The sequence below is a fragment of the Haliotis rufescens genome, unplaced genomic scaffold, assembly GCF_023055435.1.
Source record: "Haliotis rufescens isolate VD_foot unplaced genomic scaffold, xgHalRufe1.0.p SCAF_17, whole genome shotgun sequence".
Lineage (NCBI taxonomy): Eukaryota > Metazoa > Mollusca > Gastropoda > Lepetellida > Haliotidae > Haliotis > Haliotis rufescens.
The window spans coordinates 20,474,773-20,493,694 of NW_025963857.1; the positions used below are offsets into that span (position 1 = coordinate 20,474,773).

General features: G+C 39.7%; 1 protein-coding gene across 5 annotated transcripts in view; it reads left to right on the top strand.

The window, feature by feature from the left end:
• Positions 1–1,791: 1,791 nt before the first annotated feature.
• Positions 1,792–18,922, top strand: part of LOC124133942 (PH domain leucine-rich repeat-containing protein phosphatase 2-like) — a 62,917-nt gene continuing 45,786 nt past the window's right edge. For 3 of the 5 annotated variants that reach the window (XR_007221749.1, XR_006861008.2, XM_046498537.2), the window contains exons 1-2: positions 1,881–2,254; positions 15,999–16,113. The gene's annotated coding sequence lies outside the window, so the exon portion shown is untranslated. Of the gene's footprint in view, positions 2,255–15,998; positions 16,114–17,229; positions 17,289–18,922 lie in introns of those variants that run through there. The other 2 variants (XM_046498538.2, XM_046498539.2) reach the window with 2 other exon arrangements.

An 18,922-nucleotide genomic window follows, 5' to 3' on the forward strand; every position in this document is an offset into this window, starting at 1 on the left:
TTGCGTGCCTTGGGCATGCCAGAAACCTATAATTGTGGGTTCGAATCACGGTTCGCCCCGATTATGTTTCTAGGTTTGTCAGCACCATACCCGTGCTCGTGGGTTTCACCGAAGTGGTAAACGTCTGGGACCTGCATCACTTCGGGTTTTCCTCCCACATTAAGCTGACACGCCGTGATATAACTGGAATACTGTTAAAAGCGGTGCTAAACCCAACTCACTCACTCACTCACTTGTTTGTTTAATTATTTACATATGTCTTGCTCAGCTAAAATATTTTATTCTTTACTTGGATGAGATATGGAGAATCTCACCTAAGTGTCTTTCGATATGAAATATATCAACATCGATAAAAGTTTAAAACTCCGAGGCATGCCGAGGAGTTTTAAACTTTTATTGACAAGTGTTGGTATTTTTTATTTCAAAAGACACAAGGGGGAGATTCTGTTTATAATCCAACATCATTCTTCCAGCTTTTTCAGTTTGTAGACAGTGTCTTAAGTGTAAAAAGTACTGCTAACAGCTAAACAACCGATAAACAACCCCTTGATGATGTCAGACTGCTACACAGTTGTTTTAGTGTTAAGATTGATCTTCAGTAGCCTATACTAAAATTGATAGGGTCGTCAGGCTCAGTGACTTGGCTGATTGTGTGTCACTGTGTCTTGATGACCTAGGGCGGTCGGGTAGCCTGGTGGTTAAAGCGTTTGCTCGTCACGCTGAAGACCCGGGTTCGATTCCCGACATGGGTACAATGTGTGAAGCCCATTTCTGGTGTCCCCCGCCGTGATATTGCTGGAATATTGCTAAAAGCGGCGTAAAATCAAACTCACTCACTCACTCACTCACTTGATGACCTAGATTGGTTCTCACGCTCTCAGTCACTGGTTCTACTGGTTCAGATTAGATTATTGCTGACCGCTGTGATATAACTGGATTATTGCTGACTGCTGTGATATAACTGGATTATTGCTGACTGCTGTGATATAACTGGAATATCGCTGACTGCTGTGAAATAACTGGATTATTGCTGACTGCTGTGATATAACTGCATTATTGCTGACTGCTGTGATAGAACTACATTATTGCTGACTGATGTGATATAACTGCATATTTGCTGACTGCTGTGATATGACTGCATTTTTGCTGACTGCTGTGATATGACTGCATTTTTGCTGACTGCTGTGATGTGACTGCATTATTGCTGACTGCTGTGATGTGACTTTAGGCTATACCTTAGAAACTACCACTTCATACAAATATTTGGGAGTATATGCTATGAATCATCTATCTTGGACATTACAAGATGAAACAGTTCCAGCACAAAAAAGTATTGATAGGAATACTAAGGTCTATCAATATACTTGGAGATATAAACAATACTTCTCTCTTTAGAATATTTGATGTTGATAAATCCAATACTTCTATATGGTGCAGCAGTTTGGGGATTGAGTGATAACTACTTTATGCCCCATCAGCCATCTTGCGCAGCAGTCCATTTTGAAGACATTCCAATGTGATGTCATGTGTCATGGAAAAAACGACAAATGTCCATAATAATGAAATATACTATCAGAAAGAATGTATTTTATTCAGACAAGTCCTCTCTGTTCACACATTAAATCAAATCGGCCATGTAAATCTCACATTCCAGTTATAAAATGCTAATGCGCAACACGCTAAATTGTGTATGTATTCAGATGAGAAACATATATACCTTTCAAAACTTCCTATTGTTAATAGGCACTCCAGCTCTCTTCTACACAGTGTACAGTTTCCCATGGTATAGACAGCAGATGTCTGAAACTCACCCAGGCCTGACGATCGTCTCTCGCTGAGTCGCACGGAGGCTACTGTACACCTTTACCTGGATCCACAGAGAGCTCACTCACCTCGTTTAGACAGGTAAGCTGCAGTGAAGACGACCAGGTTCATTCGCCCTTCTGTGGTAGTGTTGTGGATCTGTTGAAGTAGCTAGGAGTTTGTCTTCAAACATTGGCAACTGTCTCTACTGGGATGAGATGTGCTAGGCCAGCCAGTTCCGTGCCAGGCTGTCAGTGGTGTTGAGGTGTGTGTGTCCGGGCAAGGTGTGGCCTTGTTTGTGTCGGAGTGTGTACGCAGGACCAGGTTGTCTGTGTTGTGTTGCACACTGTAGAGCTGAAGGGAGTTGATAGGACGCATTTACACCCACAGGGGACACTGACAGAGGATTACTGCTGTGGATAATTACATTACAGATTGGACATCTTTACAGGTGAGTGATTGGAATGTTAGAGGAGTTGTGGTAGTAGCTTCCTTGAGTGGCACATGTTTGTTGTTACTTCTGTTACCCTCCATACACACACGCCTGGTCACGGGGCCTCGTGTCATTATAAAGGTGTGGACTTAACAAGAAAAATAACCCTTTTTTGCATTTTCTTTTCTTTACTGAGTAGGATCCGGGTAACCACAGGACTACCCGGACCCATGGTTAGTCACGTGATATATTGTTTAATGACTAAAATTATCTAGAACTCTATGGTTACACTACAAGTCACAAATGTTTGCTTTTCTTTCTGACTATGCACCCATTTCTTCTGACTTGTCATATGGTTGAATAATGATATAACTTAAGTCGACTTCAGTGTATGCATGACCAGATTGTTTAATACATGTATCTAAATACGTTTTGCCAGGGCTATGCTATAAAAGTTCCCAATCAGACATTTTGAGACATCTCCTGAGACCTACAGTGGGTTCCGGGTAGGGTAGGGTAGGGTAGGGTAATAGGGTGGTGGGTACCTGGGTATTAAAATTGGACTCATCCCAGCCCTAGTATTTTATCACGGTCCTTTTTGGTGACCATTTCCTCATAAGCTCTATACCCAATACCCCACACCCGTACACCTCCACAGACACACATGTACCTTGTCATGGGACCACGATATCATGGCTGTTGCCATCCTGACAGTAAACTTGATCTATGTGCATGGTTCTTTTTCTATTGTAATAGTTTGTTTAGATTTGGAACAAGTGTATTGTAGATGTTGTCAGGAATAGTTTCTCCTTGTATGAGCCAGTGATATGCCAATCAGGGGTTTCTGGAGCTTATGGTAATGAATATTACAATTTTGAGAAGAAATGAAGTTTGTACCACCGTTGTCAAAAGGGATTTGATGAGTACCGGTATATAAGTTTTAGTCAGGGGTCTTCCTGGCAGGTCTGGAGCAAGTGTTAGACAGCAGGGTAGTGGGGCGGTGTTGTTGTTGTTGTTGCTGTTGTTGCTGTTGTTGTTGCTGTTGTTGAGTTTGTTCCTGCTTTAAGTTTTTAAGAGGTCGCCTTCTGCCTCAACATTTTCGGCTGACCTGTCCCTATGTGGGATGTGTGTGAGTAGGGTACACAGATCTATTTTAGTTTTTGTGTTGATAAGATTTCTATTTTTCGTATATTGATATGATTTCATTTCTGATCTTTGGCTGCTCTGTTTATATACGTTAGAGTAGCTGTCCATCTCTCAGAAATAGTTAGTTCTGCCTTTGCTATTAAGTCTCTTGGTTTTAGGAGATAGCGGATCTAACTGCAATTCTTGTTTTAACAAAGCCTGGGTCTTGACGTTCCAGTAACAAGTAAGCAATGGGTTCGGGCTGATTGCAAGATGGGCATACCTTATCATGGTGCTGTTTGTGACCGAGTCTGAGGCGCGAGATGGCTACTTCAACTTTCCTTCCATTTGCACATGAGTATCACTGTTGGTGGATCTTGGGTTGAATTTTGTATAGCCATCTGCCGACCTTACTTGTGTCCCATTGGGCTGTAGCGTATTTCGCACACGGGCCCATGGTGACTTTGCTTTTGCTTTTTATCTCTCATTGACTGAAGGGAATAGGCTGTATCTCTGCTTTGTGGTGTTGGAGGTGTCAGACAGGCTTCTAGTAGATAGGTGTTGTGGGTGTCAGACAGGACAGGCTTGTAGGCAGGTGTCAGACAGTCTTCTAGAAGATAGGTGTTGTGGGTGTCAGGACAGGCTTGTAGGCAGGTGTCAGACAGTCTTCTAGAAGATAGGTGTTGTGGGTGTGACGACAGGCTTGTAGGCAGGTGTCAGACAACTTGGGTACTTGGTAGATAGGTGTTACTCTGTGATATGGCAATTCATTCTTTTCACCAGATTATAGTAATCAGACTTTGTGTCTCTGAAGGAAAAGCTATCCTGAATGATTACATCACAGTTTCTATGAAGAAGCTGTGCACAGGGTGGGAAGTTCAACCTTTGTGTAAATATAACAAAATACAGATTCTCCTTTGAAAAGGAATGTGCGAGAACCTGAGGTACGTTGTTTGTGTGACTGTCCCCGTCTTCTGTTGTCAGCAGGGAGATATGACTGTGTTATCAATGGTCACATTGTCTTGTTACTTGAAAGGAAATAATATAATTCTTATATATCTTCATAACACATCATCATATCTTGTCTTTACTAGTCATCTCATAAGTGGAATTTTTTTTCTGATAATCAGATATTTTCCCCTTACAATTGCAGTATATATAAAACGTCAATGCAAGAGGATACAGTCTCTATTATCTGCTGAAACAGATTTCTTTAGGCATAATGGCCACGTTATATAAATGGATTGCTGATACTCAGTGATGACACCAGGTGTTCAAGAGAAGGGAAAGGATGTCCTGCCCTTATGGTAGTGCCTGCTTCTCACACAATTTGCATAAGATTGTTAGTGTTTGCTGCCGGACGCTGCACAGCAGTTCTCCTGCCATAGGATGGCTGCATGTCACTTGTAAACAGTTGAGTCAGACAGTCAAAATGATGGACCAGACAATCCAGTGACACAAGAGCACATTCACTGATATTGTTGAAAGTCACACTGATAATTTTGAATGATGTCGGCTGCATACAAGTTATGCGTAACAATCCACCTCTTGTGTTTACAAACCTGAGGATTTACTTTGTTTGGTACAGATTTGATCGACTGAAGCTAAATTCCACAATAAGAAAAAAAAGTAAAAAAAGTTGATATTTAGTTTTATTATGAATGAATACCCTGTCAATGATCAATTAGATATATCAAGATGTATATACAAATTCACTGTTTAATCAATTATTTAAGTAAATATGATAGTAATTAATAAATGTATTATATATGGTCATGTAAACTGCAAACACCTTAAACAAGATTATGTCATTAAAGCCGTAAATTAAGGGACATTTAAAAGGCTCATAGTACAAATAAACACGATCAACCAACCCTATGTTGATTTAAATTCAGGTTCTATCAGATCAGGGAGTCTATATAGTATTTGAATAGTCTCCCTGGTCAGATAGTGCACTCCCGACAACGACTTGGCTGCCGCAACTTGAAGGCTCATGAATATGAACGACATATTTCAGGAAACCCTACTTGTTCTTGTGGACATCCATGGGAAGATCAACTGCACTACTTTTTCATATGTCCATGTGTTTCATTGTTTTATTATATCTAAGGGTTTGATATAAACTAAGTTCTTAGTGGTAGTGCAACAAAACTTGCACTTTTAGTGTTGATTCCACCATCCTGAAGTATGTCCACTTATTTACTTTGGTATCCAATAGATTTGCACCATTATGACTTAAGTAATGCAAAGGATATTCTGAAATTATGTGTATTGCTTGACTGAAAGTCTTGAATATTACTAGGTTGTACTTATAGAGTTTTTCCATTATGTTTCTATATAGTGAACTAGACCCAGTTTCAAATACTTGTAATGGAGAGTAATTAATTTAAAATATGTTTAAACCAAGAGCAAAAACTTCTCTGATAAATGTAAATACTGGGTACTGGGGATCTGTTCCGGCTTGGGATACCAAGGGAAAACTAGTGCCAGGTACTGGGGACCTCTGTCTTCCTGGGATACGAAGGGAAGACAAGTGTTAGGTACTGGAGATCTATGCCTTCCTGGTATCCCAAGGGAAAACTTTTTTCAGGTACTGGGGACCTCTGTCTTCATGGGATACGAAGGGAAGACAAGTGTTAGGTACTGGGGATCCATGCCTTCCTGGTATCCCAAGGGAAAACTAGTGCCAGGTACTGGGGACCTCTGTCTTCCTGGGATACGAAGGGAAGACAAGTGTTTGGTACTGGGGATCTATGCCTTCCTGGTATCCCAAGGGAAAACTTTTTTCAGGTACTGGGGACCTCTGTCTTCCTGGGATACCAAGGGAAGACAAGTGTTATGGTACTGGGGACCTATGCGTTTCTGGTATCCCCAAGGGAAGACAAGTGTTCGGTATTAGGGACCTATGTCTTCCTGGTGTCCCCAAGGGAAGACAAGTGTTCGGTATTAGGGACCTCTGTCTTCCTGGTGTCCCCAAGGGAAGACAAGTGTTCGGTATTAGGGACCTCTGTCTTCCTGGTGTCCCCAAGGGAAGACAAGTGTTCGGTATTAGGGACCTCTGTCTTCCTGGTGTCCCCAAGGGAAGACAAGTGTTCGGTATTAGGGACCTCTGTCTTCCTGGTGTCCTCAAGGGAAGACAAGTGTTCGGTATTGGGGACCTCTGTCTTCCTGGTGTCCCCAAGGGAAGACAAGTGTTCGGTATTGGGGACCTCTGTCTTCCTGGTGTCCCCAAGGGAAGACAAGTGTTCGGTATTAGGGACCTCTGTCTTCCTAGTGTCCCCAAGGGAAGACAAGTGTTCGGTATTAGGGACCTCTGTCTTCCTGGTGTCCCCAAGGGAAGACAAGTGTTCGGTATTAGGGACCTATGCCATCCTGGGATCCCCAAAGGAAGACAAGTGTTCGGTATTAGAGACCTATGCCATCCTGGGATCCCCAAAGGAAGACAAGTGTTCGGTATTAGAGACCTATGCCATCCTGGGATCCCAAAGGGAAGACAGGCACTGGTTATTAAAAACCCTTTGGGAGACAGGCATTAGGTACTGAAATCTGCACAGGGAGACAGACATTGGGTACTGATATCCCCTTGGGAAGCAGACATTGGGTAATTAAATCCCCATTGGAGGCAGACATATGGGGGCAAGGAGGGGTCACAGTCACTGAATCTCTGTAGGGAACAAGAGGATCTGAGTAACAAACCTGCTCATCTTTCAACATGGCAACAACAGAACCTGTAAGTAATCTCACTAAATTATGCCTATGACAACGAAACACAAACTCCGGCTCAGTGTTTTAATTCCCTGCCATCATAAAGATTTATGTTCCTTGCACCATGAGTCGTTTATTTCTTATATGAGATATCAACATTATGTACAGCCTCTTTAAGGACTCCCTTAATAGAATCGCAATGTCGGAGAATTCCAATTTATGCACAAGTGGATATTTCCCGCATAATCTCGAATCTCCAGAAATGATGTCATGACAGAACAATGTTTTATCGTGAAATAAACCACACTTTGTTCTTCATTGTTGTTTGCGATTTATCGCGTAGCTATATGTTATGTATGTAAGTAGATATCGCCTCTCTGCAGTAAACGATGCATCCTGGGGAATATATTTAGTTGGAATCCGAGCACACAATCACAAGGTTACATCAACTAGGATGTTCTGACATGACTTGAATCTCTCCAGCATCAAGCAACGGATGAATCACAACTTCGAGTATCACAAATATTCTTTTCATCTCAATTGTTTTGTTTAAATTTAAAAAAATCTTTTCTTTGAATTCCATGAGAAAAATTTACATCCATGACAGGATCTGCTGAATATGCTTCATTATATAAGATTATATCGCTCACTCACTCACTCACTCACTCACTCACTCACTCACTCACCAAGATTGTTTGGTGTTAAGATGTTTTTTGTCCAAGACACCTGGTCTGTTCAGTGTTTTCAAAATACATTATTTCACACTGGTTTTATAACCTCTGAATAATTTTCACATCACTTGTATGTCATAAACCAAGATGAAAGACATTCTCAGTCTATTATTAACTGCAGGGTTACCACCTGCCTTGCATCGAGGATTCCTTTCAACTTTATCTTCTGCTATATTCAAGTGTTGGATGCCTGTGTGACAATAGTGTTGCCGGGCAGGTTCAGTGGGGGGAGTGTGTGTGGGGTTCAGTGAGTGAATGTTGTTTAAGGAGTGAGTGAGTTAAAATTGAACGTTGCATTGGCATTATTTCAGCCATAAAGCGACGAGTGTTGTTTAAGGAGTGCAGTCAGTAATAACCCATATATACCACAGCCTGTCAATAATTGAGTCTGGACCAGGCAAACCAGTGACTGAAGGCATGAGCCATGATCAACGGCATCAGGATAGAATGACTATACACGTCATCGTCCAAGTCACAGAGCTGGACCATCTGACCCCCAAATTAGTCAGGTGTTAAAACGCTTATCAAGCACTTGTTTGGTGGTACAGTAAGCACCATATATATATATACTGAGGGCACTGTTTTTAATATCCTTTATGAATTACAGATTTACAAAATTACCTATAAAAATTAATTTGTGATGAAATGTTTATATATCTTATTTCATGGACCTAATATTGTGGGGGGGAAGGAGTTTTGGGTAACAATTATTCATTCCCTTAATCATTCTACTCTACTCCACTCCGCCCTCACATTCGCTCCACTGCGCTCTGCTCAGCTCCACCCCCGCTCAACATTCCTCCACTACACTCCACATTGCCCTCTTTTTTTCTCCACTAGACTCCACTCCACTTCATTCCACATTCTCTCTGCTCAACTACACATTCCGTCCACTCCAGTACACTCTTTGCCCATCCTCTCCACATTCCTCCATTCCACTCCACTCCGCTCCACTCCACAATCCCTCCTCTTCACATTTTATCCAATTTACTCCACTCCACATAGCAGTCCTATCCACTCCATTCTACAATCTCTCCACTTCAATACACATTCACTCCGACCCACCCCACTCCTCGCTGCTCCAGCCACCCCACTTCACTCCACATTTTCTCCACTCAGCTCTGCTCCACTCCACATTCCCCCTACTCCACTTCACCCCACTACCCTTTCCACTCCACTCCGCTCCACTCCACTCACAGTACACACAGGCAGTCACACTGAATCTCCAATTTCAACATCCACAAAGGTAATGCATGGAAATAACACTGATGACACTTGGTGTTCTGTACAGTCTTGGACAAGTAATATGTAAACACCCAAAGATCCTCTAGTAAAATTTAAAAAACATTATACATGTTATCTGTTCAAAAACTTGACACAGAAAATTTAGCAAGAATCCCTACATATGTCTACGAAACATACCACCAACAATACCTTCATTCAAGTATCAGTTTTATGCTACAACTTTACCTCAATACAAAATTTGACAGTCCTTAAGAGCTATAATACCTTGATAGCTGTAATGCATTGATAGCTATAATGCCTTGACAGCTATAATACCTTGATAGCTGTAATGCATTGATAGCTATAATGCCTTGATAGCTATAATACCTTGATAGCTGTAATGCATTGATAGCTATAATGCCTTGATAGCTATAATGCATTGATAGCTATAATGTGACCCATGAAGATCCGGGTTAGAATAGGTCTTCAGCAACCCATGCTTGCCGTAAAAGGCGACAATGCTTGTCATAAGAGGTGACTAACGGGATCGGGTGGTCAGGCTCACTGACTTGGTTGATGCATGTCATCGTATCCCAACTGCGTAGATCGATGCTCATGATGTCAATCACTGGATTGTCTGGTCCAGGCTTGATTATTTACAGACTGCTGTCATATAGATGGAATATTGCTGAGTGCAGCATTAAACAAGAAACAAATAGACAAAAGCTATAATGCTTGATTTTACTCTGTTGTCACATAATCTTAGGTGGCTAAGTACAAACATGTAGCATGCATATAAACGACCAATTTTCCAGTCTAGCACCACAGTTATTAGTATAAGAACTGTAGCATGTATGTTATGCATAATTCTCCCATGCTAAAACTGCTTTTGGCCTATTGCATATTTCGCCAATGTGTTTTTGGCTCAAGTCTTTGATGGGCATTTGAAGTTGAAAGAACATGAATACACGACACTTTTATGGATAACAACTCCTTTTATTCCCTTCATCAGGTGAATACTGAATATTCCTATAGAGTTAATATACATTTATTGACAGTTGCGTGTGACCTTGCTTAGATGAATACTACCAAACTAACTGTTGTTCATTTCCCGATGAACGTCAGTATGACGCATGATTATCTTGTCAATCGAGCGGAGACTTACAGAACTATTTTAGGGGAATTCTTCAATGTCTGAACATTACGTCAAATAGGGATGGTATCCTCATACGATTCAGGCCATGAATGATGCAAGCTTTGAAGCCAGATCATTACATGTAGGGTCACCGAAATGAAGCATCCATTCTAAGTTACAAAAGAGAATGCTCTACTTACCAAAGGAAATCACTGTGCTCCACACTGTCGTGTAGGCCAATATGCTTCAGGAGTTCAAACCGCACCACCTCAAGTGGTAATTCCCATCAGAGGCAGGCCATCTAGCCTTGGTATGACTCAAACACACATCCAAAGTGACAACAGAGAATGCTCTACTAAGCCTTAGTATGACTCAAACACACATCAAAAGTTACAACAGAGAATGCTCTACTAGCTCATCTAGCCTTAGTATGACTCAAACACACATCCAAAGATCACAGAACATATATTTTAATCCATTTCTTTCCAATTCTAGTTTTGCTCGGTACAACTTCTATTTCAAACGAATGTCAATGCAGTAGCCACCATTTTATGACCTTTTGTAAAACCAAGGGATGTAACTCCCACAGAATGTTAAGGACGGATGATGATGTCCCGGAAAAAACTCTCTGCGTTAATATAGTTCACTTGAAATAATTTAAGTTTGGTGTTTAAATGGATCGGATGTTTTATGATTTATAAATCTGTCAATATGAGGATTGAAGTTGTATTTGTTGACATTCATCAACTGACTACACACATCATGAAATTTGCTCAGTTGAGACACTGTCTTCATCAGATGATCCATGTCAACAAACACAACTTCAATCCTAAATTTATGATGATACGTTTACAGTAGGGCTCATTCATATACTACTCAAAAGAAGTTAAGGACCTCACAATTCTTTCATAATACCACAGTTAATCTGTCATGCCATCTTTTGAGTGGGATATGATGGAAGCAGTATTAGTGTTTTCATGTCACCATGTAATTATTACAACTTGCGTATGTTTACTGAAATAATAATCCCATTCATATTACGGTAATAAAATGTTTTTTTTAATTTGACTGGATGAAATAACAGTTGGGCTTCAACACATAACAAATGATAACAATCTCTAGTTCGCATGTAAGTAATTTGGTTGGTAATCAATTACCCCTACCTTTGCGTAGCCCTTCTTATTACCACAGGTTTCCGATTTCGGAGATATTATCAACACTTCTATCAAGGAAGTCATCACACCGATATTATCACAGGCCCGCTAGAGGTATGAAATGATTAATGTCTTAAGCTTACTGAGATCTTAACACAGTATGAAATAGCAGGTATTGTTGGTAGGGTAGGGGTATTCAGCATATCTCCTCAGTATGTATACACATACATTAGCCAACTGTGTTAACTTATCAATGGATCGGGAGTAAGTCAAGTTGTTTACTGTTGAAATCATTGTCCAGTTCTGTAATACAAATGTCGGAGCATTGCCAGAGCAAGTCACTCAGCTCTACATGACCATGAATAGGCAGTGACAACAGTTATGTGTACATGTGAAAGATGTTATGACTGTTTTCATAATATTTATGCTATACATAGAACAGTACAGTCACCGTGAGTGTTTGACCAAGGATGTCATTATTGCTGAACATGTCTGGCCCGACGCACCTCTCTGTACACAAACATGGAGGAGATATTGGTACAGTTTGGTCACACAAGATCTGAGACACTGTACACTCATTATGTTGATATCCAAATTAGTTGGCAAGTTAATGCTGTGTAAACTTGGATAATAATTTATACTGTTGGATTTGAACACTGAATTCAGGATAATGGTAAGTACAGGATGACGTATATCATAAAACTGTATTTAAGAAATAAACGATGAGTGGAGTTGTTTCTCGTACAATAAAACACTGCAGGGAGAATAAACCATGAGGGCCATATCCCTGATTGGTTTATTCTCCCTGCAGTGTTTTATTGTACGATAAACAATGACCAGGAGTTGTATATTTCTTATATCAATATTATGTACAGCCTCTTTAAGGACGATGATGAAATGTACAAGCTTTAAAAATATTTACCCGTACATTAATAATGATGACTCCCGGGGTGGTCTGGTAGCCTAGTGGTTAAAGCGTACGCTCGTCACGCCGAAGACCCGGGTTTGATTCCTGACATGGGTACCATGTGTGAAGCCTATTTCTGGTGTCCGCCGCCATGATATTGCTGGAATATTGCTAAAAGCGGTGTAAAACCATACTCACTCACTCAATGATGACTCCCTCAATAGAATCCGACCTCGGCAATGTCGGACATGTCCATTTTATGCACAGGTGGGTATTCCCCACATATTTTCACAATCATCATGTCAATAACCTGTACCTTTTCTCCCAATACTGATTGTCATATCTCTCCTGCTTTTGAATGCGATCGTTCAGCCATTGCCTTTATCTGCGTTGCCCAGCTACATCTATGGGGAACAATTCACTTGACACTCCCCTTTCAAAAATAACGTCATCCAATAAACGACGTCATCAAGTTTCGAGCTCATGTTTGAATCTCTTGAAATGATGTCAGGAAAGAACAATGTTTTATCGTGAAATTAAACACACTTTGTTCTTCATTGATCTTTGCGATTTATCACGTAGCTATCTTATATACATGGATATTGACACATTTTTGTTCTACACCTGATTATTATTGTTTCTTTTTTGCCAAGCCCTATATTTCTATTTTTGTGATGTATATTAATATAGGATACATGCATAGAGAACTGAGAAAAGACAGAGATGAAAGCTGAAGGAGCTTTTAGTAAGCATTTATAATACTAATATTGTTTAATTTTTTTCGGGAAATAACTTCGAATTTTGATGTTAGATGTTATACTAGTAGTCGACGTAATAAGCGCCCAGGGCACTCTCAAAATTAGAAATAGAGGGCTCTTATTAAAATATTATTTTGGTGAAAAAAGAAACAGAGTTGAAAGATAAATTTCGTGGTTTATGCTGACAGCCTTAAATGTTTATATACGACAGATATATTATTCCAGAATTTAACTCTCCCATTATTAAGGGTGCATATAACACATGAGTGCGTATTATACACAAATAAATAAGTCTTGTGTACATTGATCAATCGGAAGGGGTGCTAATTGGGATTGTTCACTAGTCAATATGTTAGCAAATATCACTGTGGGCGCTTATTAGAGCGGGGCGCTTATTACGTCGAATATGGTATTAAAAGTGGGTAATATCATCCAGTAGATAAAGTCAATAAAATATCTCTGGATGATAACTTACCCCGAATCGGCCATGTTACAGGAACCTGTAATACGATAAGGCTTTGACCTGGTGAGCCAGTGGTTGATAGTGAGAGCAAGACTGTATGCTGTTGTGGTACTTGTTTACCTAGTGTTGTGCCACAGCATGCAGGTGCAGCAGGTGTCCCAGGGAGGTTGTCAAGTGGCACTTAATACAGGTAGAATATTGATCACAGAGAACTATATACCTGTGGATGTTAGTTTTCAGTTAGCTGTGCAAATACACCTGCAGAAAATCTGCGTAAGTTTAGGTATTAAAATGTCTTGAATGCACAAGACACAATTTTAATTTATCTGCAGTTTGTCTACAGACATAACTGTTTGATTGGCATTTTAGAAGTTGGTAGGTAAATCAGACAACATATAGCTTTATGGGTAACAACTTCTTGTTTATTACATTGAGCGATGTTTCGATGTAGATTTTTACACTTGGTTGTAGTCACTCCAGCTTGATAACGGTGTAAGAATCTACATCAAAACATCGCTCAATGCAATGAACCAGAAGTTGTTGACCATAAAGTTGTATGTTGTCTGATAAACTAGGGTAATTTACGATTAAGAGTCCAAGATTTCACACATTGATTCAGAGAGCATTAATCAATTCCGAAATATTACCACTGATCAGGTATACTAAAAGTGAATAAACATCAAAGCTGTGAGTAACTCATTTGGGGTTATATTTTCAACAAGATAACACGATTACCAAACTCAAATTGCCAAACCCCCAAAGGCACTCCTCCATTCCTTTCCCCCAAATCTGTATCCCTGCTAGGTTTGGAAAATCTAATCTGTTCTTTCCCTTCAAAACATAACTACCGTATATCGCTGTGTATAAGGCGAGTTTTTCGTACCTAAAATGAGAGGTTAAGAAGGGGGGTCGAAGATCTCACATTCAGGTATATTCTTGAAGTACATGGTATTCAGATCCTGCACCCTTGGCCTGCACTGCCCCCACGTGGGAGATAGAGCACCATCAACGACAATAGAGCACCTTCAGCGACAACAACCACTAATTATAGCCATTGTGCTCTCCACCTGACACCCCCCAGGGCCAACTGGCAACTCCATGGTGGGCGTGTGTGTGTGGACATGCTGTTATATGTCGTGCGTGGGCCAATTGTCCTGTGAAGATGTACTCTTCATGATTCACACAGATGGATAAACTGGCTGTTTAATTTGGCTTGTTAGTATCCGGCAGTTGTATAGTAACAGTAGATGTAAGCCATTTGAATGGAGACTATATTTAAAGCTGATTTGCACTTAAAATTATGTTTATTCTGTGGCCTATTGCTTTGTTCGCACATGTTCTTAACATGATTATAATTAAGGATTATTTGCCCAATCAATTAGATCTCCTGTTCAAATTTGATCTCCTACCTTAAATATCAGATAAATGGAACCATGATATGATGGGGAAAATTGAAAATATTTTTCCATCAGTTTTGATATATTGGTAATATAGCACATTGTAACAGTATGGAAACTAGACTTTATGTCAAATGAAACAATTCCACAAATTCCTAAAAATAATGATTGTGTTGATCAAAGTTATTTTTATGCAATTAATAATTGTGCTATAGATATTTTTTTTCAATTTATTTATTTCCTCTTTAACCCTATACCATATCTGTTATCACTCTGAGGGCAATATAGGACACACAATAGGACAATATAGGACAATATAGGACACACAGTTTCCTCTCATCACACAAGGTCAGATACGCCAGCATGACCATTGTCAACAAACCACAAGAGGTATTGAACATTCCACTGGCAAAACATCTTCTGTCAATCAGAGTCTCATTTCAACTTATCTTTTCCTCAAGAGGGAAAATGTGTCCACACTTTGCTTGGGTTCTACAACAAGTGACATTTGTGCCCAAACTGTGACAATTAGGGCTGAAGCTGTTAAAGACTCCTCTTCCCTATTCACAATTGTCCGAACCTAACCCTGCACCAGTTCTATTCAGACGGATTCTTTTTAAAGGCTATTTGTATTGAGTCTGACAAAGGCATTCTACCCTGTGCTCTGTAGAGAGACCCTGTGACATCAAGAGGCTTCAGTCGTCCATTCAAGATACCAGCATGTTTGCCATCTCGGTCTTGAATGGGGCTGATATTACAGCCACTGTATTAGAACTTCAACACTCAGCTTTTGTTACAGCAAATAGTTGCCCGAACTTTTTTCAGTTTACTGTGAAATTGAAGCAGAACAACCCAACTGTGTTAAAGGAATCACAGGTGGTTGTTTTTGTTGTAGTTTCCTCATATATGCCAAACAAAAAAAACAGTGATGGAGCTTTGTGGATACCATCACCAACTCACCATGAAATTGATCCAGATTGTGTAAATTCTTGTAAGGTGACTTATGGGTGGTGTCCTTTCATGGATACACTGTTCCCATGATAACCTGGGATGAAGCTAGGCGAATATTGCTTCTTTCTGGTCACCACGAAATTGAACCAAATTGTCTGAATTTTTGTGAAGTGAGTTATGGCTGGTAATGTTTTGATCTATTCTCTTTACAGTGCACCTCGGATGACCCTGCGATGGAGCTTTGATGATAATATGACTCAGCTATTCATCCCGTCATGTGTGGATTGTGGGAGTCTCTGAAATAATACAGTGCAATAACTAACTGAGGTATGTCACAGTAGGTCTTTGTCATGACAAGATTTCAGATCTGTCTTTTGTTCAATATGATCTTCCTTTCCACAGTTGGCTTGTCATACATCTTGTTGATGTGAGGTATGTTTACACTCAGAGATTATCAACAGCCCATCACTTGCTTTCATTTTGTGTGGTTTCTTTTTTTAGCAAATTATCTTTTGACACTTTTCAAGGATATTGTTTGCAATTATCCTGACATAGATGCTTTATGTCTAGTGTGATGGGATTTGTTTTATTAAGGAATTTTTTTAAACTTAATATACCCGGTAGTTATTTTCATTGAATGGTAAAATGTAAGAAGTAGAATATAAAGTTAAGAAAAGAAATTTGATCACTGATTTTTCAGTGAACCTTTCATGTAATTTTTACTGCTATTTTACCCTTTATGACCAATGGAATTTGCTCAGGAGATAATCAAGACTCGTTAGTCTCTAGTCTTTGAAAGGCATTTAGAAGTGATACGCATAAGGAAGAGAATTTATTTCTACCTTTTGTTATCTTATTACTTTTGTTGTTCTCACATGAACATATATATTCTCTCTGTCTCATATCATTCATTCACCTGATGAAGGAGAAAGTATATACTCCGAAACATTGTGTTCCTCATAATGAAGAAGTTGACGTCCATAAATCCTCTTCCTCATGGTTATTCTTAGACAGACTAGGTTATTCTCTGCCGTTGACTTTTAATATTTTCTCATCAGTAAAACCATTCACCCACAAAAAGAATAAATGCCAACAGGAAAATTGATTAGACAATAATTCATGAAGAAAACTAATCTCAACACACAACCAAACACTTGTTTATCTAAATTAACCATATTGTTTATGAGCAAAGCCGGCAAGCTGCTCTTGCCAACACTCTGGAAACTTTATTTGGTAAAAAGAAACAAATTGTCTACACTGTGGTTGAAAGAACATTTTGTGACATCACAGAACAGTTTTAATGAAAGTGAAACAAGCCATGCATGGGACACAACCTGAGTCAGAGTCATCATGCCCCCGTAGGTGTAGGTGCTTATTATGGCCTATACATACACTGTGTGTCAATGAGCCACCTGATCAGGAAGAGCGCAGGTCTTCATCAGATGACTCTCACAGGACTTGGGGTAGCACGTTCACTGTTGGTAATAATTCACGCATCTGAGGTAGGTGGGAAGTGCTGTATGTCAAACACTGTTAATCTGGATGGTAGCTTTCATACCAAATTTGTTTTGATTAACAAATTTCTGTATTAACGAACCATGGTTAGGAAGTAACGTCATCTGGTATACATAACCAGTAATTTTGTTTGATAGGCATTACTTAGAAGTTGATGGATGGCAAAGTAGACACAATTTATGGATAACAACTTCTTTAATTATTTCAAATTATTTCAATTTATTTCATTATAGATCCTTATACCATTGTCAAGCAGGACTTCTGTAATGGTGATGTTTCGGAAAAAATCCTTATGCCGTTGTCAAGCAGGACACAGTCCTGCTTGACAATGGTATAAGGATCTATACTAAAACATCGCCTTTACAATAATTAAAGAAGTTGTTATCCATAAATTGTGTCTTCTTTGATAACCATCTGTAACTACCAACTCATAATCACATTCTCAAAGCACCAGGACTGTATATCCTTAGACTATATCCTATGTATCTCTTCCATCAAGTATAGATCTGCAAGTCACACACTCTTGGATCTTGAATGTAGACTCAAAACTATGTTTGTTTGTTCCGTGTCCATTACTCCAGTAACACTTCTATAAAGTGTCTCTATTGCCCCTTTTGTATAAGCCCAAACACCCAGCCATGGCCCCAGAACAAACTCAGGGTTCCATATTCACCCATACAACACCAATCTCACCTTTCTAGTACTTCATTTTTAAGCAATACCTGTGGACTAGATGCAATTTCAGTGGGGGCTTCCATCATGTGTCTCTATTAACATTAGACCCGTGAAGATCTGTGGTAGAATAGGAAGCCATGCTTGCTGTAAAAGGCGACTATGCCTGTCGTAAGAGATGACTAATGGGATCGGGTGGTCAGACTTTCTGACTTGGTTGATGCATGTCATCGTGTCCCAATTGTGTGAATTGATGCTTATGATATCAATCACTGGATTGTCTGGTCCAGACTCGATTATTTACTGACTGCCGTCATATAGCTGGAATATTGCTGCGTGTTGCCTTAAACAACAAACAAACAAACTCTATCACCATCAGCCTTCTACTATCAGCAAAAAACATCCCCAACTAAAAAGAGAGTAGGTATTTACCACACCCTATCTTGCATCCAACCACACCCCACACCACGGTCCAGCACCTCTTCCACAAAGTGATCCTAGCGCTACAGTTGTCGTAAATCTATGTTAATGCATGGGAGTTACAGTGGTCTTAGCGCTAAGATTATGGAATGGGGCCCAGAGATCCAACACTATCTGTAGTCTATATCTTCTATGGACATTTCATCAAGTATCTCCCTGTCACATTCACTATGACAAATAGCTGCCTTATCTTAAGCCTAGATTGACCTCTTGTGTCCAGGATCATTTAGACTGATTTATATATTAAAACACTGTGTACACCACTGAAGATATTTACTCAATATGTACTGATTATTTATGATATGTTAAGTCTGCTTGGTTCTAAAGGCTTTAGGTGATATTTGTGAGTGTTGTTTGAAGTAGATGGGTGATCTGGGTCACTCAAACATAATTTAATATCACTTGTATCTACTTATTGTTTTGTAGAACATTTGCAAAATGTGGATGTCAAGACTTTTAATGAATTATT